The 27919-nt window shown below is 44.1% G+C and overlaps 1 protein-coding gene across 2 annotated transcripts in view; it reads right to left on the reverse strand.

Moving 5' to 3' along the window:
* Positions 1 to 27919, reverse strand: part of UBE2F (ubiquitin conjugating enzyme E2 F (putative)) — a 1298841-nt gene that overhangs the window by 778501 nt on the left and 492421 nt on the right. The window lies entirely within an intron of this gene.

The raw sequence follows: 27919 nt of genomic DNA on the forward strand, positions 1-27919 counted from the left end.
TCTCGCCTTAGTAACCCCCAAACCCATATCCACCATAAACCCTAAAAATTCCCTTCCCACCCAAAACCCCATGCCCACCCTAAACCCTAAAATTGCCATTGTCACCCAAAAACCCTTGACCTTAAAAGTGCCCCTGCTAGCCAAAATCCCACAATCACCATAAAACCTAAAATATGCACACACACACAAACACATGTATAGAACACTCTTACCTGCTAAATTCCTACATTTTCGCTGTGAGGGTATATTCATTGTACAAATATGCGTGGTAAAGGAACATGCGTTGTAAAGGCATGCCTGGTCCGACCAAGGTGTGAATGCGGTTTCCCATGAAAAGCAGGGACCTTCAATGTGCCTGGCATTCCAGGCTGGTGAAAGTGAAAAGATGTGTACAGCAGTTAACAGTAAACAGAACTACCTATTTTTCCAAATGAGGCAAGGCGGACCAGCGCTGCTCCAGGAGGAGTGAGCGTGAAATGGATGCAAATTTCCAGGATTTTGTCAGAAAGCTAAGTAAAGGGCTCAACGTGCTACCTCTTCAATCTACTGGGATGAACAATGTGCATTTATATCAAGAGTTCCACTAACCCATTCAAGGTCGAAATTACCTGAACTACAGGTCCCAAGATGCCAAGTAAGCCACGCCAATATGGGCAGGACCGAACATTAATTTAAGTGAAGGAACAAAATTAACTCTAACAAGCAGCACACGAACCATTGAGAAAGAGAACGGGTGTTCTCGAAACGCGTCTGGTGTTGGTGCAAGAGACAGTTTTCAATTAAGCTGGGAGCACGCAGCAATTTACGAGCAGATGAAGTCCGAGAATAAAAAGGAAAAGAGTAAATTTGCGTGAGGGTTCTTTCATTTGGGGCAACCTTTTTGATATATATATATATATATATATATATATATATATATATACACACACACCAACTTTCCCCCAGCAAGGGGAAAAAAACAGGTCGCACACCCATCAGTTTCAAATCCTCTTTATTTTTTCAATTACAGGGCTGACAGTGCGTTTGATCTACGCGTTTCGGTGTCTCTCCACCTTGCTCACGATCAACGGGTTGCCCCAACCATTGTAATTTTAAATGTTTTTTTCCTTTCTTTGTGATCATTTCCTGTCACATGTTCCTATTGCAAGAATTGTGGTCCTTGTAGTTCCTTATTTTCTAACGACAAAAGTAGTGTTTCATCCGTTTCTTCGAATGCATTTAATCATTATTTATCCTCTCTTATATTTAGTATTCCTGGTTCGATCAACAATGTCTTTATTGAGCTTTCTCCGCCTTCCAATAGGCTTAGTCAGTCTTATTGTTCTTTTTATAATTAAAACTTTCCTTGTTGTCACTTTTTTGATTTCTATGCCTATATTTGCCGAACATCAGTTATTAATTATTTTCATACTCAATTGTCACTGATAATTATTTACAAATGTACATATAATTCCTCCGACTGATTCAGACCATAAGGATGCAGCGTTCTCAGGTTAAGTAAAAATCTTGATTCTGTTTGCCTCAGTGTTCTCTCCCGATCACCAGCACGATCTCCTTTTGGAATTGTCTGAATGCCATAAAATTTCATCTTTTGCCAATCTCCTTGATGAAATTGCTCCATGTGTTTAGTTATAGCATTGGATCGATCTTTATGTATTGTTGCCCTCATGTGTTGTAGGATTCTGTTTTTTTAGTTCCACTGTAGTGCTTCCCACATACAACATCGGGCATGGACATTCCACTATATAGACTGTGAATGGCGTTTTACAAGTGATACATTGTCTAATTTGCTACTTCTTTTTGTTTGCTAATGTTATTTCTTTCATTGGTTTAGCAATTTGACACATTTTACATCTGTGGCATTTCACGAATCCCTTAGTTTTCAACCAGTCATCCCGTCTCTTTTTTTGGAAATGACTGTGTATCATGTGATCTTTCAGATTTCTTGCACGTCTGTATGATATTACCGGATGGTTCCCCATGATCTCTTTGACAGTATTATCCAATTGTAGCAATTTCCAATTCTTTCTTAAGATCTTTCCAATTTGGGCGCTTTCTTGGGAGAAATCCATAATCATTCTGATTTTTCCTTTTTCTGATTCCTCATTTTGCTTTTTGCTTTTTAGACACTCTTCACGTGTCTTTTTTGTTCGCTCTTTCCAAGCTTTTTTCTGACTGCCTTTGGGGGATATTTTCTCCTCACAAATCTTTCCGTTTTTTCCCCTTGCTGGGGAAAGTTGGTGAATGTGGAGCGGCGTGGGTTCAGCTGCAGGATAACACACCGACACTAGCGCTGTAAACCCCGGAGCTTTTAATCGTGGGAAGAAGAAACTAAGGAATATATATATATATATATATACATATATATATATATATATATATATATATATATATATTCCTTAGTTTATATATATATATATATATATATATATATATATATATATATATATATATATATGCAAAATGTACATTTTAAAACGTTCTGTAAACGTGAAGTAATTTTAAAACGGAGGCTAGAAATTAATTTAGCATCCTGAGGAGCAGTGCAATTGCATCAATTTGAAAATAGAAGGAATGAGTCGCCTCAATTGAGTTTAGAAGCGATGCAACCTTTCTATTACAATTAAAATTGTGCTTATTTATATTTGTTTGTGAATTAAATAAAACGTTTAATCTTTTCTGTATTTGTTTGATAAAAGCTTATTTTTGTATTTTTTGCATTTTGTGGTTCAAATCATAGAAAATACTTAGTCTGCGATCCCTGGCTTCCAGTAATGACTCCTTGGGGGTCCCGCGATTTCTGTAATGATACAGTGTGGGTCCCCCAGCTCCAGAAATGATTTAGAAGGGGTCCTCAAGTCAAAAAGGTAAGAACCATTGTTCTAGCTGGACACTGCAGAAAACCACTCACGTGTATGTGACAAGCTATCATGAGAACAGTAGTTCACTTTCAGATGCAATGCGTGGGAGTCCACACACAGGGCTTTTTCTACAGCCAAGCTGTACATGGCTGTCTAAGGTACCAGCAGCAGGGAGTGGAGGTTTCATTACCACACCATTCAGTAAAAACAGACGCATTTCTAAGGTAGAGGATGCCAATATGTCACTTGCCATGACGAAACTCCTCAACCCGTTCCTGCCTAAAAAAGCCTCTCCAGGCCCTGTAGGGATGCCATATTTGTTTCCACGTTGATCCCAGGATCAGCGACATTGCCAAAGGTACAGATTCAACATCATTTTCATTATTTCTTTTGCAAGCCGGACAGAAACAGTGCTATTGTTTTTCCAACAGTGAAAGAAAATCAAGTCATGAATTAGTTTAATTGCAAATTTACAACACCCCTGACGCTTTCAATCACCCTTTTAAATACATTGTTTTCAAACCAATGGTTAAATTCGGTTCAGGGTAGATCACAAAAATGGCTAGTCCTTTATAAAAAAAAAAAAAAAAAAAACCTATACTTTGCATTTGCTAACTGTATAAATGCTACAATATAATAATCGGCCAAATGATCTGTGCATACAGGCATCTTTTGAAAGACTTACCCACCGCCTCAGAGATGATGAATTGTACTTTAAAACATTTTGTCCAACTATGTGGAATGTAAGACACATTTTCTGGACCTTTCTGTTATTGTAATAGGTTCATTTATTTTTTGTAAAAGGTAGACAGACTTTAGATTTTTCAGACGTTATGTATTGTCCAGGAATTGTATTGGTTTGCCTTTTCCAATATGGGTTTGGTTGTACATGCACAGGACTGTTTTTCTGACAAATAGTCCAACATAAGACCGTGAAAGGCATATAAATAAGGACATTGCTAGCATAAGTGTGAGACAGAGTTGGTCTAACACAACACTATCGACAGAAATAAGAACTCACTCTGCCCAGAAAGCACTTCGTGTAGAGGTGCCTAGGGCATGCCGCAAAAGACTATATAGTTAATGTGGTGACAAAGCTACACAAATGTAGGAGAGTGCCATGCAAATAGCTCTGGGGATATAGCTTTTTGAAGTTTCATGCATAGTGGCTTCCCTCTAGAGCAGATTAATTATAATGCTGCAGAGCAAGGCATAGGACGGCTTCCCACCAAGCTCACTAACATCCAATTTGGCTCCTCTGGATGGCAGAAATTAATAAACTAATGCAAACATGAACGTATTGTAGTGAGGAGTTAAATTCATGCAGGAGGTTAGCCTGCTCCAGATGACAACCTGCAGTTTCGTTTCCCGAGTTCTGTCAGCATCTTCACAGATTCTACAAGATTTAGCCATTTGCAAATGCATGTCAAACACCATGTCACCAGGCCATACAAAGCGGATGAAACCATTGGGTTCGAAGCAGAGAATGGCGTAATATAGTGGCTGGGAAAGAGAAAACCGTACATTGATCTGGCAGTCTTTCTGCTGAGAATGTATAGCCATGAAGCTCTGATGCTACTTCATGGTGGCTTGCTGCACTTTACCTAAGTTAGTAACTCCCCACTGGACGTTTAAAGACCTCAATAAACCAGCACTGGTAAATGCATTTGGTTTCGCGTATGCGATTAATAATAAGCTGTTTTTTGTTGTAAGTGGTATCTTGGTGAGCAGTTGTGCAATACAGAGCGGGGGCCACCAATGTGGAGCTCTTACCACAAAAAAGACAAGTGTGTGGAGATGGGGCGGTAGGCGGGGGAGGCCCATCCTTTAATGCCAGAGTCAAAACAATGGGCCCCAACAGTGAGGAAAGAGAAATTCGAAAGGGAAATCAGCAAGGGACACAGAGAAATACAGCCAGAGAAACTAATGAAAGGAATCAGCGAGGATACCTAAACGAGAGAGGTAGTCAGCAAAAGTAGAGAAAAAGGGGGCAAATGATAGAAAGACACTGGACAGCGTTAGGGGCACTTGAGTGAGAAGAAGGGCAAGGGTACTGGTAGCAAATGATACAACAAAGTAAAGTGACCATCAGAACAAACCAGGACAGACCACAGACACAAAAGTAGAAACAAAAAGTTGGATCTAACCCTGGACACAGAAGATCTACAGTAGCAGAAAACACTGACATATTATTGCACAGCATTTACAATGACATGGACCATCATTACACATTTGGGGCTAAAGTCTTATACCTGTGCTGATGTGTTTGCACAGGGATCAGATTTAGGAGTTGTGTGATAATTAGCAAACCCTCGCAGTTTTCCCACTAAACATTTTGTCAGGTCAAATCTGCTGTAATTTCAGGGAAAAGGCTCACAGAAACAGGCAAAACATGTGGATTTCAGTGTGTTAAAAAACGGCTTCTGCATTTTATGCCCCATATATCTTTAAAAAAAAACTCAGAATGTGCAGTATTTACCACACATGGTAAACGCCTCACCTTATTCCACCAACATGTAACGAGAGGCTCAGAAGGCAAACTAAACATGAGATAATAAAAGCTCACTATTTTAGATGCAGTGCACATTACATTTTAGAAGGTTTTAGAGACTCAGTGAAACATATAGTGTGGATGTCTCATCACGCACTCATTCGGTGCGTTTTTGTCTGTATTCTGGACGTGTAGTCCTGCTTTTCTATTGTTAAAACCAAGATTCAAGCACCAGAAAGAACATCATAAAACCTGTAATAAGGGGGGAAAGAAACACACAATGGAATCGTAATGAGAATGATTTTAGTCTAACTAAAACGAGTAACCAGGACCCCTTTATTAGACTTTGTACAGCATTAAAATGAGTCCACACTATGCTAAAAGATGGTTGAAGAAAATACCACAAAGCAGTGTTCAATGAAATAAAAACCAGGGGTTAGTTTGTAAAAAAATAAGTGCGGAGGCTCTCGTCAGGAGGCAGCTTGCACTAGCCCATTTCTCCTGTTAGCGCAGCCTAAACATGAACAAACTACTAACCACGGAAGTGGGGAGAGGAAGAGGTGTATTGGCCAGAGCTGGCAACTTTGGAGTTGGGGAACCAGGCTCAACATCCTGTGATTCTAGGCACATCACTTAATCCTCCTGTGCCTACCATAAATGAATGTGAACGTGTTCTTAACTGGTGCTCGTGAAAAATGCTGGTGTTGATGATTAAAGTGCTGGTGCCGAGCAACAGAAACAATCGGCTCAAATTATGCACTGGGTAACCCCTCCTCCACCCTGCTGTAATGAAGTATAGGTAAAGGATGGTAAGACTGGTTCTTGCCTGAAACTTCGATCACACTACTCTAATACCTGCCTGCTACATTAAAGAGGCGAGGTAGGGAATGCCTTAAAACAATTAAAGTAGCTAGCTACTCAAGTAACAGAGAGAAACGTGAGCATGAACAACATTTAACTTGTGCACGCTCTCGGACCCTCTACAAAAATTGAGTAGTGGAGTCGCTGGATGGGGACCATTTGAAGCCCATGGCACATTTACCTGTCCCCAGGGCACTTCATTGAGCCCTACACTCTTCAACGTATACATGGCACCTCTTGAACAAATTGTCGTCCCCTATGGCATTAAACTCCTGACCTACGCGGACGACACACAGCTGGTGGTTTCCATCAGTCAGTCAGAACCCCCCCACCATCGATCTGTACTCCTGCCTGGAGAATATAGTCAGCTGGATGAGCGACTCCCACTTAAAGCTCAACGGGGACAAAACCGAGCTAATGGTACTGGGCAACTAGTCCCACTTCCGCCCGGAGTCTCTATGGCCTCCCAGCATGGGCCCACCACCAATCCCCAAAACTGATATCAAAAGCCTGGGGATTTGGCTGGATGACAAACTAACCCTCAACATGCAGGCCAAGAAAACCGCAGGCACATGCTTTGGCCTGCTTCGCTCCATCCGTAAGATCCTCCCACTACTCCCATTCCAGTCAAGGAAACTGCTCATTCAGGGTCTTATACTGTCTAGACTTGACTACGGCAACGCCTTATATCTTGGTTCCCCAAAAAAAGTCATCTCTAGGCTACAGGTGGTGCAAAATGCGGCCGCCCGAATTCTCACAGGCACAAAAAAACGCTGCTCTGCTAAACCTGCACTCAAAGATCTCCATTGGCTTCCGGTGGAGCAAAGGGTGCATTTCAAGGCCATGTGCCTAACCCACAAAATCCTGCATGGAAAAGCCCCCCGGTCCTGAAAGATCTCGTGACTCCCTATACGACAAACAGAACCCTACGCTCAACCAACGCCCATCTGACCAAAATACCCAAGATCAAGAGAACACGCTTTGGAGGTCGGAGTTCTCATTTCAGGCGTCCAAGATGTGGAATACTCTTCCACCGGACCTTCGGGCCCAACCTAATCTCCTGTCATTCCGCAAATCCTTGAAGACATGGCTGTTCCCCTGACCTCTTCTTCACCCCGCCTGACCCCACCTCTGGAGCTCATAGTGGATTTCAGATAGCGTTGGGACGCTTTCGGGCAGCCATGCGCTCTATAAATCTCCAAAATAAATAAAAAATAAAAAATCTGCCTTTCACTGCAAAGCAATGTTTTTTTGAGGCCTTGTACGAACCTGCATGTTTGTTTAAAATGTCTAAAATTTACTTTTTAAGTATGTATATATGTGTACCTATTTACACATATACAAACACTTAAAGTCAGATTTAAACACAAAAACATACACACACACACACACACACACACACACATATGTACATGTACTCCTTATTACCCTTTGCAGCCGGCAGCAATGTTCTGTGGCCCAGAACTTGTCCTCTGAAAGTCACTAATTAAAACGCTACTGAAACTGAGATGCATTTATTATAATTGGATGTGTTGGGACAGACCGTGAAATCCAGGACTGTCTATGGAACTCAGTCACCCCATCATGAGGGAACGGGTACAAAAGTAACTAGCGAAAGATAGAGTTGAGGGCTGACTGTGAGGCATGGGGTAAAGGAGTGGTCGAGGGGCCAACACTGAGTGTTGGTAAGCAAAGTGCGAGAATAAGCAAAGGACACAACAGTCAACGAGCTGCACCACAAAGAGGACTCCTAAGAAGGGTGTAGCTGGCAGCCAAGCAAAGGATACCACAACCCAATAACCGGTTAACAAGAGCCACTCAAGGGGTTCAGTGACGAACCTTTGGGCTGCTCCTCCTCTTGAGCACCGGATCCCACTCCCATCCGTTTTGCAGCGTATGACACTCATCCTGAGACAGGAGCATTTCTCTTACCTGGGGAATTAAATGCCCGCCCAAGATCACCAACAAACATTAACTTCCACAGCGACGAGTTTGGTCAATAGATCAAGTGGCAGGCCAAATTCTATGAGGAATATACCCTTTAATCTGATTTGAGATCATCGAAAATTTGAGGAGCCCTACATTTTGCGAGCAGTGCTTCCTGATCCAAAGGGGAGGGACTGGCTGCGAGAGCTTTAATGCCAGCATTGTCGCGTTGTCCAGGCAAATAGTCTTTAAAGCCACTCTCAATGGCACTGCGGCAGCTCCTCTGAGTAAACAAAAATAAGCACAGCGCAATCACTGTTGCAGTTTGAACATTAAAAAAAAAAAAATCCCCCAAACATGGCCGGTGGCGAGAGCTTTAATGCAGGCAGTGTTGAGCTGTCCGGCGTCTAAACCAAGCTGAGTGGCATTGAGGCGTCTCCTCAGCTGGTGGGCTAAACATAAAAATAAGCACAGCGCACGTGCTGTGCAGGGTAAACATTAAAATAAGCACAGTGCTGTGCACAGAAAATAAGCACAGCACATGCGCTATGCGGTTTAAACATAAAAGAAGTCCCCCAAAGGCAGATTAAAACAGTACTTGTTCCACAGGACGCTGATAAGAGAGAAGCAACAGGAAATAGTATGCTGCAGCCAATAGAAATGAAGGAAAAGTAATTGGAAAACACGAACCAACTAAAAGCAAGGGCAGGATGTAAGACCCTTTTGAGATTTATATTAAATACAATAGATTTCACAAGCAAAGCGCAAGCTAAACCTAAAAAAAGGATGGTTCCCACTCTAGCTCCGTTAGACAGGAGACAAAAACTTTGCTTCCGATGAGCATGCGAGAAGGAGGAGCTCAAAAATGATAAATTTGAGCATCGGAAACAATACTGCCTAGAAGGGGGCTATTGCGATGATCGTCAGTGCCTTAGATGGGGTGGAAATCGTGTTGGAGCCGCTGGAGGAATCGAGCAGACGAGAAAATAAAATGGCAATCCAAAATGGAAACGAAACTCAAGAGGTATGCTGATGTAGCAGACGACAACCAAGAACAATAATAGCATCTCCAGACAAACCACGTTGTACCAGCGGATCACCCCCATACGGCATGACCACTTCAGCCTAGTAGACGGAGCACCTGAGCGTTCGGAGGCTACGGACCCGGCAGTGCCAAAGTTTACAGCAGGTAGTGAAGTCAATGAAAGCCGATCGCCGATAGCTTAAGATACCGCACAGCCGCTGACGCAACAAGCGACTTACATAGGAACAAACACTAGCGGCAATCAGTGCTAAAGAGACAGCGTCGGGGGAGACCGGGCTCGGAAAACAACGGACTCCAGGGACGGCTGAATTAACTATGCCTGACCCCAAAATGGCTGTTGCGCTGTCAGCGGCCCACAAGTAACACTTCTGCCGCAAGAGTGCGTCCGGAAGGGAGATCTCCGCTCGCCAACGAAGTTCAGGTGCTGCATTGGAGGAATAGAACCGGCAACATAGAGCAGGCAGACACAGAGATTAGGGATGGCGGAAAAGCTTTGCCTGACCCCAAAATGGCTGACGCGCGGACAGTGACCTAAAATTAACTATCTCAAGTCCAAAGAAAAGCCGCCCGACATCGTGCTGGTAGGTGACCACGCCTCCCGCTCGCAGAGGCACCGACGTAAACCCGCATCTTTTCTCACCTGGCACCCGCACTGCAGATAAGAGGTCTGCATCCCCCCCATTCTGGGATCGGTGGCAGAGAATCCCATCCCCTGCCTCCCAAATGGCGCTCGAGAGCTGCGAGATCGGTGCAGCTAGAGAGCTGAAAGGAGACTAACAACCTGGAACACCCCAGCGATCTAGAGAAGGAGAAATGACTCATCATGTGCCCTGTCTGATCGTCTAGTGGCCACAAACGTCCGCCAGGGTTATTTTCTGTTTGCCTCTCCGCTCGCCTGCTGGCCACCTCAACCTCAACCCCTAATTTCCAATCACCTTATAAGATTTTACCGGAGTACAGAAGGACAGTGAACCAAAGAAAGAATGCACTGTCCTTACTTGCTTGCTCTTTCCAGCTTCTGTCCTCTGCACTCACCTACCCTGCCCTTTGTCCCCACCCTGTTTCTCTGTGAACCTCTTCCCTCTCCTCCTGAGACCAAACTATTTGACTGATGCCCGATGGAGCTACCTGGTTTAGCTATAGGGGAGATGGGCCGTGGATTCCCTCCTTGGTCGTCACCTACTGAGTTGGTTTTTAGACAGACTTCCCTTCGTCTCTACTGTTGTCTCTTCCCTTATCCTCACTTTCTCACCTCCCGAACCCCCCTCTGCTTTTCTCTCTCCTTTCTCTCCTCTCCCAATGTATTGCTGATTGTTTGATGTAATGTGTAATTGTTGATCTTTCTCTGTTATATTGTTGAACCACATTGTTGCACTTTTGTCTCTCCTATCGTCTCCTCCCGCATCCTCCATCTATTTATGTCTCTCCTTCTCTCCTCTTCAATGTATTGAGACTGAACTATTCTGTCTGATGCTCGATGGAGCTACCTGGTTAGCTATAGGGGAGATGGCCCGTGGATTCCCTCCTTGGTCGTCACCTACCCAGCCGGTCTTTAGACAGACTTTCTTCCGTCTCTCTGGTTTTCTCGTCCCTTATCCTCCCTTTCTCCTCCCCGCCCCCTCCACTACTTTTCTCTCTCCTTTCTCTCTTCTCCTAATTGAATTGCCATTTTTTTATGTATTGTGTAATTGTTGAACTTTTTTACATTGTTGATTCTCTTGTAAAGCCCTCGGATACCTTCGGGTCTAGCCAGCGCTATATAAAACTCTTTAAAGAAATAAATACATTTGTGTTTTCTTCAGACTCCATTACAGAGCTCTAGGTGATCTTTAAGCCAAGTTAAGCTGTTTCAGCCACATTCCACTGTGCCTAGCTGGAGCTAGTTTGCTCTCATACTGGAAACCATATTGGCCAAAAACCTTGTGTTCTTCCATAAAGAAGTGTAAACCACTCTAGATTCAGAGCTCTTGAATTCTAGACTCCACATTTTATGGCCTTTTGACAAAATACTTTTATGGTTTACTTATTTATTTCATTATATTTTGATAGCTAAAAGATGTGTGTAGTGTTGGAAACAAACTTTACATGCCTGCAACCTAAAAAAATAAAATGATGCTTCGGTATCCATTTCTTAAAATATTCCCCTCATTTTTTGTGCTTCACGTAACTTTGTTTTAAGTAGCTTATGACCTAAAATGAAGGTGCATCCCTGGACTTCAGGAAACCAATAAGGATACATCTTAGTATCTCCCCTATCTTGCGATCGTCTATCTACGAGGGAAAATGGGTCCAACATGGTTATTATAAATTGTGCAATATTTTATCGTAATCTGTATGTACCAAATATGATAAACCTTGCAACTCTTGTAAATTTTCAGCAGATGAAACATGCCTCCATATACTATGGGAGAAGCCAAGTATTTACTGTCTCATACAGATGTTATTCCCAAATGATGAACAAATATTAGGAGTATATATTGTTTAACAAACCTGGAAATTCCAAACACTAGGGTCCGGAATTTATTGGGTGCGATAAATACAGACTACCCGTATTTTGCACTAGTAATCGGGTTTCTATCATTTTTATCTTAACAAAACAAAAACCCAACTGGTACAATCAGCATTGCAAAGTTGAATATGAAACCGAATATTAAAAAAAGAACTTTAAAAAAAAACTGGATTTAATACAAACCCAAAACATTAATTGGTGGTAGCTAGTTGTTAATATGGGAAAAAAGACAAACTGTATCATACAGGATGGTTATTGTGCTTTTATATTATAAACATGTTTGCTTCAGTCAAGTTCAGTTTCCTGATGTTTTGAACAGAGGACTCTAAAAGATTAGCTCAACAGACAATAACCGATACCGAAGGCCAAAACCACAGGGATTTGCTAACCCCAGAGCCTGAAGTAAATGTCAAATAGAAACGTATTTCTTTTCACACTTCTAACCGAGTGAAACGTCTCGTGCAAAATAATTGGTGCCTTAATATTCATAAGTGTTTATCCAACCACAGTTGAGGCACAAATCTGAAGTAGCAACAACTCCTACAAGCTTATTTAGATGTTGACTATCAGAGTAGTGTTTAGCTTAACGGTTATATTTATTAGCGGTTCGCCAGTTGGAGGCTGTGATATTTTTATACTCTTGCTCAATTCATACTCGGAAATATAGAAAACATCTGACACTTTAGATGGACACTCGCGAGAACACTTGGTTCAAGAAAAGAGCGTGGATAACATTGGGATTTGAGCATTGCAACCACATCCATTTGTTTTCACAAACACAAGAGCATCAGATCTAACAAAGAATTGGTCGACTACTCCCAACTCAAAGGATTTACCCAGCGTTTTCCAGTGTCAACCTTCAAATCGGTTATTCAAAATTGGTAGTAAGACTGAACGTGGCAGATCAAAATAGTAAATCTTTCCATTTGGGTTTTCAGTGCCTGGATAATTATTCCACGTTTAGGATACAGTGCGGATTTATTTTAATTAGGTTCTTCTTTTTTCCCCAAAAAATCCCTTGCCTTTCTTTTATGCATGAGATGGGATAAAAATATTGGACAACAATGATTGCAGGTTTTGTCAAATACAAAAGGCCGGATTTTTCCTAAGAGATGTCAAGCAGGTGAGTTTATTTGGAGACCCCCCAGAGCAGTAGGTTTTCAATGACATCTTCTCAGATGCGGATCATATTGATCCATATACTGTGTACTGAATTTCCAGAGTGCAGCCCTCAAGGTTTTACTATCAAGGAAATTGGGCGTCAATGACTTACTCGTATGCGATAACTCTAATTTGCCAGTTGTAATAAAAAAAAATTCAATTCCATTGGTTTTGAAAAAAATATCTATATTGATATTGACAATTTTGACTAAAAGATGAATGATCTATGCAGTGCTTCCTTGTGCTCCAAGTTGAGTCACAAGGAGCACCATACGAAGAATACTGATGATTCAGCAAACTATAGATTATACAAAAAAAACTAACAATGGGGAGTGGCCAAGTAAGATGGTGGAGCTGTTGTAAACTGTCTCAGCTCCTGACCCTACCGATCGTGAAATGAGCTTCTCAGGCCTTTCTGCACCTTTCTGTGCATGAGGAGCACTCCATGAGACGCTAATTCCCGCTGCTTAGTGCACCACCAGGCTCTGGGAATCATTGGAACCTGCGCATTTCTGAGGAGGGGAACCTATACCTCCCAAGAAAAACACCAATAACGTCTCCCGGTACTTCAAGGCCTCTGAGAAGACCCCCCCACCCCACCCCAGCAGATACCATTCCTCTGCCAGATATGGCGTTCACGCAAGCAAACTTGGTTTCTACTCCTTGTGATTTTAAGGCTGAGCTTTGTCGGGAGATTAAACAGGACCGTAGATCCTCTGTGGACCTGCTGAAAGCCAATCTTACCGAAAAACTCACCACTCTCTGGCAAGATGTGGGCGCAGTGGGAACCCTAATACTGGAGGTGGAAGCACAAATGCAAGATCTGGCAGCGGCCAAATCCAAAGAACAAGATAAATAACAGAACCTTCAAACCCAGCTTCAGCAAATTATGCTTAAAGCGGAGGACTTGGAGAACAGATCCCGGAGGGAGAATATTCTAATCTGAGACCTGGAGGGAGGGGCCCGATCTGGAGGCATTTGTATAGGGCTCTTTGCCGAACTTCTCGCCCCGCAACAACCCAGAATCAAACTGGACAGGGCCCATCATGTGGGCACACTACAGGCAGGGAGCTGTAAACGCCACGGGATGTCTTAGTCAAGCTCCACTCTTTCAAATTGAAGGAAGCCATCCTCTCTGCCGCCAGGAAAAAGAAAGAGGTGTCTTTTCAAAACCATGGTTGCTTCCTCTTCCAGGACCTGGTCCCCGCCACCCTGGCCTGCCGGCAAACGCTGAGACGATTACCGCCAATGCTGCAAGAAGATAACATTCAATACCGATGGTCCTTTCCTTTTGGTCTCGTCTTTGAACATGGAAATAAGACACACCACATATCTGAACTTTGAGGGTCTCCGTGTCCTGTGATTACCCTTGCCAGAGGAATCCCCAGCCCCGGGGACGTCAGCGGAGGCAGCACTGCTCAGGGGTAGTCCCAACACTTGGCACACAGTATCGAGAAACCGCTGAGGCTTCTTCGCCCTACTGAGGGGTTCATATCTTCCCACACGCCGGTCATGCGAGCATTGGTCCTTCCAAGTGGTGACTGAAGAAGGTGGCAACTTCAATGTGCTTACCGGCAGGAGTGGTCGCAATGGCAGCGGAGGTAGCCCGCCTTGATCACCAAGGACACTGAGGTTTTTATTTTTTCACTCACTTGGCAATGTACTGTTCCCTGGTACCTTATGGCTTTGCGATCGGGGGGTGTGGGTTTTGCCCGTGCTACCCACTATTCCTCCTTTTGTTCTTGGAGGTTGTTTGTGCCGAGGACCTATTGGTCTGACTGCCTTTGGTTTCTGGGGTAGTTGGGGGGGGGGGTTGGCTTCTTTATGGGATGGGGGGGGGGGGTTCCCGGGGATGACTGTTGGGTGCTGTTAATTGCTTTTTTTGAATGTCAGGCTTATAGCTTCTTGGTTGGCCTGGAGGTGGGCAGGGGGATATGTTGGAGGCGATTGCAATGTTGTCGGTCTATAGTGGCTCGGTCTGTGGGGTTGTGGCCAGAGGGACCGTATGGGGAGGGGGTCGGGGGGTCCTTTCCGTTGGTTAATGTAGCTTCCTGGAAGGTCAAGAGGCTGAACTCCCAACAAAAACGCCAGCAAATTTGGAAGTATTTCAATAACCGCAAATTTAAGGTAGTAGCTTTACAGGAGACACATCTTAAGAGGGCGGAGGTCACCGGGCTTCACCACAGGGGCTACCAGTTGATCTATACTGCATCCGCCGCCACTAAACACAATGGAGTGACTTTGCTTTCCTATAACACAACAAAATTTCAAACCGAGGCTGTCAAAACCCACAGGGAGGGGAGATTGTTGATGGTTTAAGGCCAACTGAGGGGCATGTTATGCACATTTGTCTCACTATTCGCTCCCAACTCGGGGCAATCTGTTTTCCTTTCCCATGCTCTTGACCAAATAGGGGGGTTCGCTGAAGGTCCCATAGTACTCATGGGGGATTTTAATCTTACGTGGCAAGGGTCCCTTGAAAGCACTAGTACTAATAGGGCAGCCATCAGCACCTTTTCTAGCAGGGTTCGACAGAAAATTACTGATCTGGGGTTAAACGATGTCTGGCGATTCTTGCACCCTACTACCAAGGACTATACACATTTCTCCCTTGTACATCGGCCGTACTCTAGAATTGACTACATTTTTAGGTCTCGCGACCTATCGATGTGCGCAAGCGCATCGAGCGGAGCGAGAATTCATGTGGCGAAAACATCTTCAAACCAAAGGGCTTTCAGCCCCGCGGTTTTCATGAAGTTCACGTGAACATGCACGCGCATCGCATGCAAGCCCAGCCTCTCCCGCCCCCATCCGGCATCAGGCTTCTCCTCCCCTAGCAGCACTCCTCCCACACCAGCAACTCCCCCCTCCCACACCAGCACCTCCCCTCTCTCTCCACGCAATCACAGCCTCCCCCTCCCACACCAGCACCTCCCCCCTCCCACACCAGCACCTCCCCTCTCTTTCCACGCAATCACAGCCTCCCCCTCCCACACCAGCACCTCCCCCCTCCCACACCAGCACCTTCCCTCTCTCTCCACGCAATCACAGCCTCCCCCTCCCACACCAGCACCTCCCCTCTCTCTCCACGCAATCACAGCCATGCCGCACTGCCGAGCCTGGGCTTTTCCAGCTCTTCCCTCCCACTCTCTCACTCTCCCGCCCCAACCCGACTTGTTCTTGTTCTGAATGCTATAAACTCAGTGCTGTGCTGGTTGCTCGCTGTTGCACTGCTGCCAGAACTAGCATTTTCAGATCAAAGAGTTTTTGCAGCACACCCAACTGATGTGGTCGCAGGGACTTCATTAACTGCAGATGTACGAAGCGCCGAGCCAACTGCACAGAAAGAGCCAGTCTCTTTGAATAACAGTCAAAAAGAGCCACAAATGAAAAACAGATCCCTTGAGTCATCTGATCACCTGCAGACGAATGACCGCTTTGGTTTCAATGACCTCGTTTTTTTTTGGTTCTTGTTTGTGCGTAAATATTTGAAACAAAACAGAATACGACTTTAACCAAAACCATTTTTTCCAGCTTGCAGGCACATTGTTTAAGCGCTTTCAATGCTTTTGGTTTCTATTACAATCAGAACTGTCCTTGCTACTGTTGCACGTGGAATGTTGTCTGCACCAGAGTGTGGGATGCAGTGTCATCAGAATGCAAAGGCTACACTGGACCTTTGCGTTCATCACTAATGTCCACCCCTTGGGTGGCTGACATGAGTGAGGGCCCACAACTTAGAGGGATGTTGTATGATACTTGCCTGGTCATTGGATGGGCATGCCCCATTCAGGAGTATCTTATAGAAGTTCTGAGCAAATGCATTAAAGCAGGAGTGCCTGGAAGAGACCGCGAGCTGAGAACGGGCACTACCGTGGAGGGCCCCACTCAGGCAAACTACATTCAGAGTGGAAGGAAGCAAAGAACTCTGGCCTTTTACGTGACCAAACAAGCACGCGCATCAGCCTCCCTCCTACTCGTACTTTCAGTTTCTCCCGCCCCCATCCGGCCTCTCTCCAAGCGCATCGCGCTTTTGCACACAGGCATTCCGCCTGCCACACCTCTCCTCCCTCGCATTCCCGCCCCCCCCCACCAGGCTCTCCCGCCCCTATCCGGCTTGTTTCCTTTATCGCTGTATTTTCTCTTGTATCCTCTTTCCGCTGCAATTCTCACGTATAGTTTTTCTTCTTTTTCGTTACATTCCTTTATTTTCCTTTGTGAGGGCCCACAACTTAGAGGGATGTTGTATGATACTTGCCTGGTCATTGGATGGGCATGCCCCATTCAGGAGTATCTTATAGAAGTTCTGAGCAAATGCATTAAAGCAGGAGTGCCTGGAAGAGACCGCGAGCTGAGAACGGGCACTACCGTGGAGGGCCCCACTCAGGCAAACTACATTCAGAGTGGAAGGAAGCAAAGAACTCTGGCCTTTTACGTGACCAAACAAGCACGCGCATCAGCCTCCCTCCTACTCGTACTTTCAGTTTCTCCCGCCCCCATCCGGCCTCTCTCCAAGCGCATCGCGCTTTCGCACAAAGGCATTCCGCCTGCCACACTTCTCCTCCCTCGCATTCCCGCCCCCCACCAGGCTCTCCCGCCCCTATCCGGCTTGTTTCCTTTATCGCTGTATTTTCTCTTGTATCCTCTTTCCGCTGCAATTCTCACGTATAGTTTTTCTTCTTTTTCGTTACATTCCTTTATTTTCCTTTGTGTCTCCCTTTTTCATAGGTAATCTTTCCTATCCCACTGTTCTGTCGTTCCTTTTCTCTTTCTTTCGTGTGTCTTTCTTTGATTTAAACACAGTCCCCACTCGTTAACTCAACTGCTTTGTTTAATTGTTTAACACACAGTAACTGTGTCACCGTTGACCATCTGCTCTTGAATGATGGCATGCTTGCCCAGCCCGCCTCCCAGCGCTATTTACTGTCACGTCTTTCAAGAACCATGTGTCTCAAGTTTCGCTTTGACATATTTCCGCTTAAATGCTTGCATGTTTTCATTATACTAAGCACGAGAAAGAAGCACTCGTCGGTGTTTTCAGAAATGCACGCGCTCCCTTGGCGTGTCAGAGGTTGCTGCCTATTGTGAAACCTTACCCTCTCCTTACAGGCCAGTCCAACTTTGCGCAGTTTCTCATTAACTGCTCGCCCTCTCTTGGGGAAATATTTTCAAAATGGACTGGGCGCCCCCACCACACAGATCAGAATTTTGTGCCTCTGTGGGGCCGCCCGTTCGCACACACTATAAGTCCAGCTCAGTAACTCCTTCAAAAAATAACACGCATGATATAAAACATCATCCTGGCACGATGTCAGAGGAGATAAGGACATTATGCCTCTTTTTGCCTGACCTCCTGACGTGTCTTCCAAGAAACACAACAACTCGGCCCATCAAGCGCACGATTTCGGGGTGAGCACTGTTCAAACAAGCACTGGCGTTGCCAATAGGTCTCGCAGTAGGAAAGTTGGAGCTATTACAATTGCAAATAACAATGCCTTTTATTATTGTTTTCATTTTAAAAACAAAGGGCTTTGTCATTTACAAAACCAATAGCTCCAACTTTCCTACTGCGAGACCTATTGGCAACGCCAGTGCTTGTTATCTTTATCAGCCACTCCCTCTTGGGGGCAGTACAGGCTGCCCAGATACTTCCGATAGCTGTCTCAGATCACAGCCTGATCACCCTAGGCCTTACCTGGAGCGGGGCTTCTCCGAGGCCTTCTCGATGGTATTTCGCTTAGCTCTCACTCGGGATCTGGTTGCAAGGGAGGACATAAGGGCGGCCATTGCGGACTTCTTTGCACACAACCACCCACAGAACACATCCCAGCAGAACACCTGGGATACATTTAAGGCAGTACTGCGAGGGAAATGCATCCAACTTAATTTGATCCTAAACAAGCAGAGGACAAGGAAAAGGGAGGCCCTTGAGAAAGAATTGGAGATAGCGAACAAGCACACAAAGCCACCCCAACCGAGCCCTCCAGAAACAACTCACCGCACTTAGGGGTAAACTTAAGTCTATATATTCCAAATGGGCAGAATTCACACTGTTAAAGATTCGCCAGTCCTCCTTCGCACAGGGAAATAAGGTGGACTACCATCTGGCACGCCAACTTAGGGTACAAAGGGAAAGGGACTTCTTTGGGGGGATTCTAGATCGCCAGGGGCAACTCACACACTCCAACTCCACTAAAACAAACATTTTTGGGGAATTTTACGGTCCGCTCTATCAAGGCACCATTCCAGACATGGCACGGCAACAACAATTTTTAGATAACCTCACACTTCCGTGACTATTCCGTATGTCGGCTGAAGCACTGGACTCCCCCATAACTCAGGAGGAGGTTCGGGAGACTATTTCCAGACTCAAACTGCATAAAGCCCCTGGGCCTGATGGCCCTACAGCTCACTTCTACAGGTGTTTCTCCGCAGAGCTCACTCCCCATCTCACGGCTCTATTTCAAGCTATTGCATCAGACGCACGGGTCTCGGGTTCTATGGCGGAAGCAATGATTTCGGTAATCCCCAAACCTGGTAAAGATCTGCAACTTGCGGCTCCTATAGACCCATTGCACTGCTTACTTTGGACGCAAAACTTTACTCTGCAATCTTAGCAGCGTGACTTGAAAATCTGATGCCGGAGCCAATACATCCCGACCAATCGGGATTTATAAAAGGCAGGCAAACGCATGACAACATCAGACGCACCATACATCCGATTGAGAAGGCTTCTATGTTTAAATTCCTTGCAGTTTTAGTGGGCCTAGATGCGGAGAAAGCCTTCGATAGAGTGGATTGGGCTTTCCTCTTTTTAACTATGCGTAAGTTTGGGTTTGGCGATACCTTCTTAATATGGTGAAGGCTAACTATCACCTCCCCACCTCTCGAGTGATGGTCAATGGTTGTCCCTCCTCCCCCTTTGCCCTGTGCAGAGGCACCTGACAGCAGTGTCCTCTTTTGCCCCCCCTGTTCGCCCTCAGTATCGAACCCTTGGCAATTAGGATGAGATCCGAGGCGTTCCCTTTAGTGGTTTTGAGCACAAGGCCTCTTTTTTTGCCGATGGCATTCTGCTCAAGCTTACGAATCCGGTAACTTCGCTGCAGGTGGTACAGGGAGAATTACTCCACTTTGAGCAGGTGGCGGGGTTTAAGGTAAACTTTACGAAATCCTATATACTTAATCTTACCCTCCCTCCCGCGGAGGTACTTAGTTTGAAAACCTAGACGTCATTTCAATGGGCTAAACACTCCTTACTCTATCTGGGAGTACACCTCATGGCTAATTTGGGTGATCTTAATAAAGCAAATCACCCTCCCCTGCTGACAACTACAATATGACCTCAAACAGTGGCCACCTCTTTACATTTCGTGGCTTGGGAGAATTAATGCAATTAAAATGACAGTTCTACCCACATTTTTATACTTATTCCAAGTGCTACCTATCGAGCTTGAGCGAACTTTATTGCTGAGCCTACGCACTCTGATCACTAAATTTATTGGCAAGGGGTGCGCCTGCCTATCATGTGCTTCGACGTCCACGGGATAAGGGCGGCTTGGCCCTACCTGACTTCACTTGATATTATCAGGATGCTCAGTTACGAGTGACAGCAGAATGGTCAGCGAGGGAATCAGACAAGCACTGGCTCCATATGGATCGCTCCGTAGTGGGGCGATATATATGGGATGTCCTTTCGAAGCCCAGGAGAGATCGTCCTCCCAATGCATATATTAGCACCCCCACCAGCACGACCCTGACCATCTGGGATAAAATTACACGCAGGGAGGTATGGACTTCATTCCCTTCCCCTCACACACCTATCCACTTTAACTCGCAATTTCCTCCGGCGCTACATCAGGGGTCCTTTCATTGTTGGAGTGAGGGAGGATGCCTCAAATTATCCGATATGTTTCATAATGACAAGGTCCTGACGTTTGACAGGTGTAAAAAGGAATTTGCAATCCCCCAGGGTGACAACTACTACTATCTCCTGCTTAAACCCTGCGTCACAACACCTCCCATTCGAGAGGCCTCTCTTAGGGATCTTACGGACATGGAAAAGTTGGTGATTTATAGGGCAGGCTTCATGAAAGGCACTATTTTTGCTCTCTATGGCATGCTGCTGCACACCCTGCATTCTCCACGGACGAGGTATATGTCTTTTTGGGAGCAAATTTTAGATAGGGATATATCCGAGATGGAATGGGCATACATCTAGAGGGACATTGCAAAACATAACAAGTCCATGGCTCCTCGAGAGGCTCACTACAAAACACTGCACAATTGGTACCTGTGCCCCACAAAGCTCCGACAAATTTTCCCTGACAATTCGGATCCCTGCTGGAGGGGTGTGGGCTTCAGGGTGACTTCAGTCATATATGGAGAACTGCCCAAAGATCCGTCCATTCTGGGACGAGATCCTATCTCATATCAAGGACATGCTGGGTTATACACTCCCGACCTCCATAGACTTTGCTCTCCTTGGAATTGAGATCCAACTTTGGACCACCAAATCAAAGCCGACAAGGCGATTAAGTGGACGTGTCTGGGGGCGGCCAAGCTTACCATAGAGGTTGCACGGAAGACAGAAAATCCAGCGACATCACTGTGGCACGCCAGACTGTGAATACCTTCCATGGAACATCTTGCAGACATATTTTGGGACAATTATAAAGACTTCGAGCTCAGTTGGGGTCCACTGGTTGCCTTCCTGTCTCAGGGTCTGCCTTCTGCTGTTTGCCCTCCGACTGTGCGGGATATGCACCTTTTCCAAATATAGGTTTCCCCATGGTCACTTTAAATGAATGCGACCCCTAGGGTTTGTTCTGAGAAGTCCTTGAGCTCTCCACTAGTCCCTATGCCAGGATAAAACTGCCTCATGATTTATGTTCTTTTTCTTTCTTAATACAGTCTACTCCCCACCGTAGCTGAATCCACCATAGCTGACTGTTTTGCAACCCCGGAGCCTGCGCGCCCTCGGGTAGCTTTGATGGCATCGACTTTTTTGTTATGCTCTGTTTGATGCTCAATAAAAATAATTTTTGACAAAAAAACTAGCAACTGAGATGAAGTCACAATATTTATTTTCAAAATTAAGGGGTAGCACACTTGTACAATTTTTTTTAACATATTTGAATTAAACGCACATTTATAATTTGAGCACCAATGTAATACGTGATTCTCAGCAAATCACTTTGATGTTTGGTCAACTGTCTTAGCCAGGATTAGAACTCAGGTCTCTAGATAAAGTGGGCCAACAACTTAAGACTCTATAGCACATTCAAGATGAACCTTTACAAAAACTGGAAGAAATGTAATTCGGGAATTTCACAAGCTGAAAAACTACATGTCAATAATATCCGACCTACCCAGTAAGCAGCTGCTATTGTTAAATTACGTCTCAATTTTGGACAAACACCACAATGTTTGGAGACAAACGCCACACATTCTCAGAGTTTTAGACTTGACTTATGGCCAAATAAATGTTCTTGGGTGGTCTATCGTTCTAGCTTTATGCCATATATCAAGGTTCATGCCAATAGCATTTCTCTTCCTCTTTACAACTAATGAAGCTGTAGCATTGCGTGTAACAGTCCATTAAGACTTTAGAGGAAAAGCAAACTACAATGACCCATTTTTTTAAAGATTCTTTTTAATTGAAATAAAAAATCAGCAAACAACTCAATACAGAGGATCGTTCAAACTGCAGACTCTGAATCAGGGTATTACAGGATAGACATACAATTACCAAATTTTAATAAAAATGTAGTATGTGATTGAATTTAAAGAGGAAGACCGAAAAGTAGCAATTCTGGATCTTTGCACTACCCACAACCACATCATTAGTCTGCAATGCAAATAAACGTATTATCCCAAAGCTAGTCTTTGGGGTTTGCAAGGATACCTCAACCGACAGATGATTGAATTCATACTCTTGGAATGCCAAGCTTACTAACCACGGACAGTGAATTTGGAAAGTCTATTGCTGGAAGATTGCCTCAAACTTTAGATGCTGGATTATGGGAACTGTGATTGAGCCTCACATGAGTCGTGGAAGGAGAGGTCTGCCTCAGTAGAAAGCAGTGTGTGCAGAGATGTAATGCTTTAGTGTTCAAAGCCCATTTCTGGTGCTTTATGAGACAACCTATTTCCAAGTATATGAGAGGATCATACATCTCCAGTACAATATGGACCACAGCTCAATGGCTCGAAAATAAACGCAAGGGCTACTGTGGTCCACCGGTTGGAGGAAGGGATAAAGTTACCTTACAACTTGGATATTGGTGATGCCAAAGTACTTAATCCTATTAATTTGTAACATGAGAAATCTATTTTAGGAGGGAAAAAAAAACACAATGTCTTTGAAATCAGTGTGCAGAACTGCCAGGTTTTTTCAAGATTGCAAGATGTAGTGCTAGTTGTCAGCGGTATTCACTGTATTCATTCATTTTTTAGATCTTCAATGGGAAGCATTTAATTGTAAAGCCCTGAAGCACTATCAGCCATCCTCACACTATACCATTACAGAAAAGAGAGTTTTAGTTTGTGTACTTGGATTTGCTAGAGTAGAGCTTTAAGCTGACTGGCATGAGATCAGCACTGTAACGGCATTCAAATCAAAAGACAAGAAGAACATACTGCTAATGGCATTCTCTCGTTAGTGACAAACCAGGCGGGCCACTGGTGGTGGTTGTTAAACTAGAGAGGCCAGTGTGCAATAATATTGATACATTTTGGGGCACCTGCTGTTAGGACCACTGTTAGTAAGTATTGTACAGTGGAAACCAAACTGTACAGCAACAGATGCTATAAAGAAATATCTTTTGAAGTTCATGGCTAAAGAGATGGTGTATCATGCATTACTGGTAAAGCCTAAAGTGCTCTAAAAATGCCACCAAATGAAGTCACTAGAATGTGAGAACCCTGAAGGGTAGAGTTAGAAATTAAAAGCCTGGAGGACATCCGGTTCCCCCCAAGCAAGCACCAAACTGACACCCAAAGACATTTTTGCAACCGTTTAAAATCCACAAAAGAAATCCTCAGTTTGATTTAATTCTACCCAATTATTCCTTTTGCAACGCCAAACTAACAGGAGAGATGGGTAGGAAAGTGCTTGTCTGCGAAATCCAATACAAGCTGTGCAACGTAAAAGAGGGCTATCTGGGCTGTCCAAGCTAATAAGCCCAGAGCCCCGTCTGTCAATACTATCATGCTGTGTCCAAGTCGGGAGACCAATGACTTTCAACCAAAGCTTCTCAGCACCACCGACGGAACCCTTAAATGAAACAATTATGTATAATGGATTTTTGAGCGATTGGGTCTAGTTTCTGGTACTTAGAGTCTGGTTTAGTCCAATTCCTTTCAACTCTTGCCAAGTTCAAAGTTCCTGTGAAGACATGACTAATCCCCTGGAAATTCCCTGCTTCCGAGGTAACTTGCCTAAATATTAATACCTACAAGAGAAAGCACTCTAAAAAGCACCCGTCATCGAACAAGAGGCATACAATGCTTACTGTAGAGAACTTTGTCTGCCTCAGGCCTTCTTTACACTAAAATCCATATCCATAATGTAATCGCCAATCTTTAGAAAGAAATTGCACTTTTTTCGTGATAAGCAAAGTTAAATTTCAGTCAAAAGGGTCTTTTTAAGCTCAAGTCGTCAGTGAACATTTAAGCGGGCATTTGCAGCACCCTTTGGTCTCACCTTTTGGAACTATTGGCTTTGCCAATGCTGTTTGGCGATGCATCATTGGGAAAAAAAAATATGTTAAAAGGAAAAAAAAACACGAAACATACTGGAGCAATGATGTAGGAGGCTGGTGCTGGCCGTGTAATTCTGTACGTGAGGTGAGTGCATGTGTCACCATGCATGTGTGTACCTATAGAATTTGCTAGAGCTGCTTTCGTTATTCTATTTGGCAATCTAAGATGGCAGACGTCACTTGGTTCTGAAAATGTTTTAAAAAATCTTTCAAAAAATCTAAAAAAAAAGGATAAAACACTCATGTAGTGTTGAAAACTGAAGTAGTACTTCTGGTTCCCTAATAGTGAGCAGAGGAAGAATACAAGCCAGCCACGCAAAAGGACAGCAAAGAGGCTATGCTCCAGGGGAGAGACAAACACACTGTGGACAAGGCAAGCAAGGAAATAAGCAAATGGGTGACAAAGCTAACTTATGGTAAGAAATGGGTGGGTTTTAACCAATTATACGTTTTGGTAAGAAGTCAATAGGTTTTGTACAACCAGACACCTTGACTGGTCTGTTAGGCAAGATCTAAAATATGTGAAAAAGGATGACAGAGAGAATCTTAGACACACACAGAATACAAAATGTAAAATACTTCATACCATAAAGGAAAAAAAAAAGTTACTTTGGTCAATCATTACTTCAAATTCCAAAAGTGGATGGATGGAGTGGATGATGACCAAAATGGAGAGAATTATGAATAGAGAGAAGGAAGACTAGATGGAGAGAAAAAGTGATGGGTGGAAGTATAGAAAGAATAAAGGTAAAAAGGATGGATGATAGAATGAAGAATTGAGAGAAAGATAGACGACAAGTAGGAAGGATAAATGGATGAAAAGCCAATAAAGGATACTAAAGGATGGAGAAAAGATCGGATGGGTGGAAATGGTAGAAAGAAGGATGGATGGAAAAAGTACAAGGAAGGACAAAATGCTGAAAGAAAGATAAAGACAAGCATTTGCAATGCAATAGGTCTCGCATTAGGAAAGTTTGAGCTATTGGTCTTGTAAATGACACATTTTTTATTTATGTGTTGGTTTTGAAAATAGCGAAATTAATAGCTTTGTCATTTACAATGCCAATACTTTTAACTTTTGCAAATGTGACACCTATTGCATTTGTAATGCGACATCTTTTGTATTTAAGTGACTTAGATGTATTGATATTACCAATAACAATGGCTTTTAATTTCTTAAAATAATTAATATTTAAATAAAAGTTATTGTAATTTATAACGGCAATAGCTTAAACTTTAGTAAATAACTTTTGTGAAGATTATGTTCAGTGTATTTTATTGTGACAAAAATCCAAGAACAGAAGTGAAATATTGACATCTTTTTGTGACATTTGTAAAAGCTTGAAACATTGAGAGAACCTATTTGAACCAGTTGTTGTTGAATAGTTGCACAGATTGATGCTGTGGTGGCGCTGAGTGATGTGGAGGCGACAAGTGATGCTGTGGCGTTCAGTGATGCTGTAGTAGCGCATAGTGATGTTGTGGTGCCCCTGAGTGATGTTGTGGTGCCCCTGAGTGATGTTGTGGTGCCCCTGAGTGATGCTGTGGTGCCCCTGAGTGATGCTGTGGTGCCCCTGAGTGATGCTGTGGTGGTGCGATAGATAGCTAGAGAGAGGGCGAAAGACAGAGTGAGGGCGATAGATAGATAGATAGATAGATAGATAGATAGGGTGAGGGAGATAGAAAGATAGAGTGAGGGAGATAGAAAGATAGAGTGAGGGAGATAGAAAGATAGAGTGAGGGAGATAGAAAGATAGAGTGAGGGAGATAGAAAGATAGAGTGAGGGAGATAGAAAGATAGAGTGAGGGAGATAGATAGAGTGAGGGCGATAGATAGAGTGAGGGCGATAGATAGAGTGAGGGAGATAGAAAGATAGAGTGAGGGAGATAGAAAGATAGAGTGAGGGAGATAGAAAGATAGAGTGAGGGAGATAGATAGAGTGAGGGCGATAGATAAAGTGAGGGCGATAGATAAAGTGAGGGCGATAGATAAAGTGAGGGCGATAGATAAAGTGAGGGCGATAGATAAAGTGAGGGCGATAGATAAAGTGAGGGCGATAGATAAAGTGAGGGCGATAGATAAAGTGAGGGCGATAGATAAAGTGAGGGCGATAGATAGATAGAGTGAGGGCGATAGATAGATAGAGTGAGGGCGATAGATAGAGTGAGGGCGATAGATAGATAGAGTGAGGGCGATAGATAGATAGAGTGAGGGCGATATATAGATAGAGTGAGGGCGATAGATAGATAGAGTGAGGGCGATAGATAGATAGAGTGAGGGCGATAGATAGATAGAGTGAGGGCGATAGATAGATAGAGTGAGGGCGATAGATAGATAGAGTGAGGGCGATAGATAGATAGAGTGAGGGCGATAGATAGATAGAGTGAGGGCGATAGATAGATAGAGTGAGGGCGATAGATAGATAGAGTGAGGGTGATAGAGTGAGGGCGATAGATAGATAAAGTGAGGGCGATAGAGTGAGGGCGATAGAGTTAGGGCGATAGATAGAGTGAGGGTGATAGATAGATAGAGTGAGGGCGATAGATAGATAGAGTGAGGGCGATAGATAGAGTGAGTGCGATAGATAGATAGAGTGAGGGCGATAGATAGATAGAGTGAGGGCGATAGATAGATAGAGTGAGGGCGATAGATAGATAGAGTGAGGGCGATAGATAGATAGAGTGAGGGCGATAGATAAAGTGAGGGCGATAGATAAAGTGAGGGCGATAGATAAAGTGAGGGCGATAGATAAAGTGAGGGCGATAGATAAAGTGAGGGCGATAGATAAAGTGAGGGCGATAGATAAAGTGAGGGCGATAGATAGATAGAGTGAGGGCGATAGATAGATAGAGTGAGGGCGATAGATAGATAGAGTGAGGGCGATAGATAGATAGAGTGAGGGCGATAGATAGATAGAGTGAGGGCGATAGATAGAAAGAGTGAGGGCGATAGATAGATAGAGTGAGGGCGATAGATAGATAGAGTGAGGGCGATAGATAGAGTGAGGGCGATAGATAGATAGAGTGAGGGCGATAGATAGAGTGAGGGCGATAGATAGAGTGAGGGCGATAGATAGATAGAGTGAGGGCGATAGATAGATAGAGTGAGGGCGATAGAGTGAGGGCGATAGATAGAGTGAGGGCGATAGATAGATAGAGTGAGGGCGATAGATAGATAGAGTGAGGGCGATAGATAGATAGAGTGAGGGCGATAGATAGATAGAGTGAGGGCGATAGATAGAGTGAGGGCGATAGATAGAGTGAGGGCGATAGATAGAGTGAGGGCGATAGATAGAGTGAGGG

Source organism: Lissotriton vulgaris, chromosome 2_1, assembly GCF_964263255.1.
Source record: "Lissotriton vulgaris chromosome 2_1, aLisVul1.2, whole genome shotgun sequence".
In the NCBI taxonomy this organism is placed as follows: domain Eukaryota; kingdom Metazoa; phylum Chordata; class Amphibia; order Caudata; family Salamandridae; genus Lissotriton; species Lissotriton vulgaris.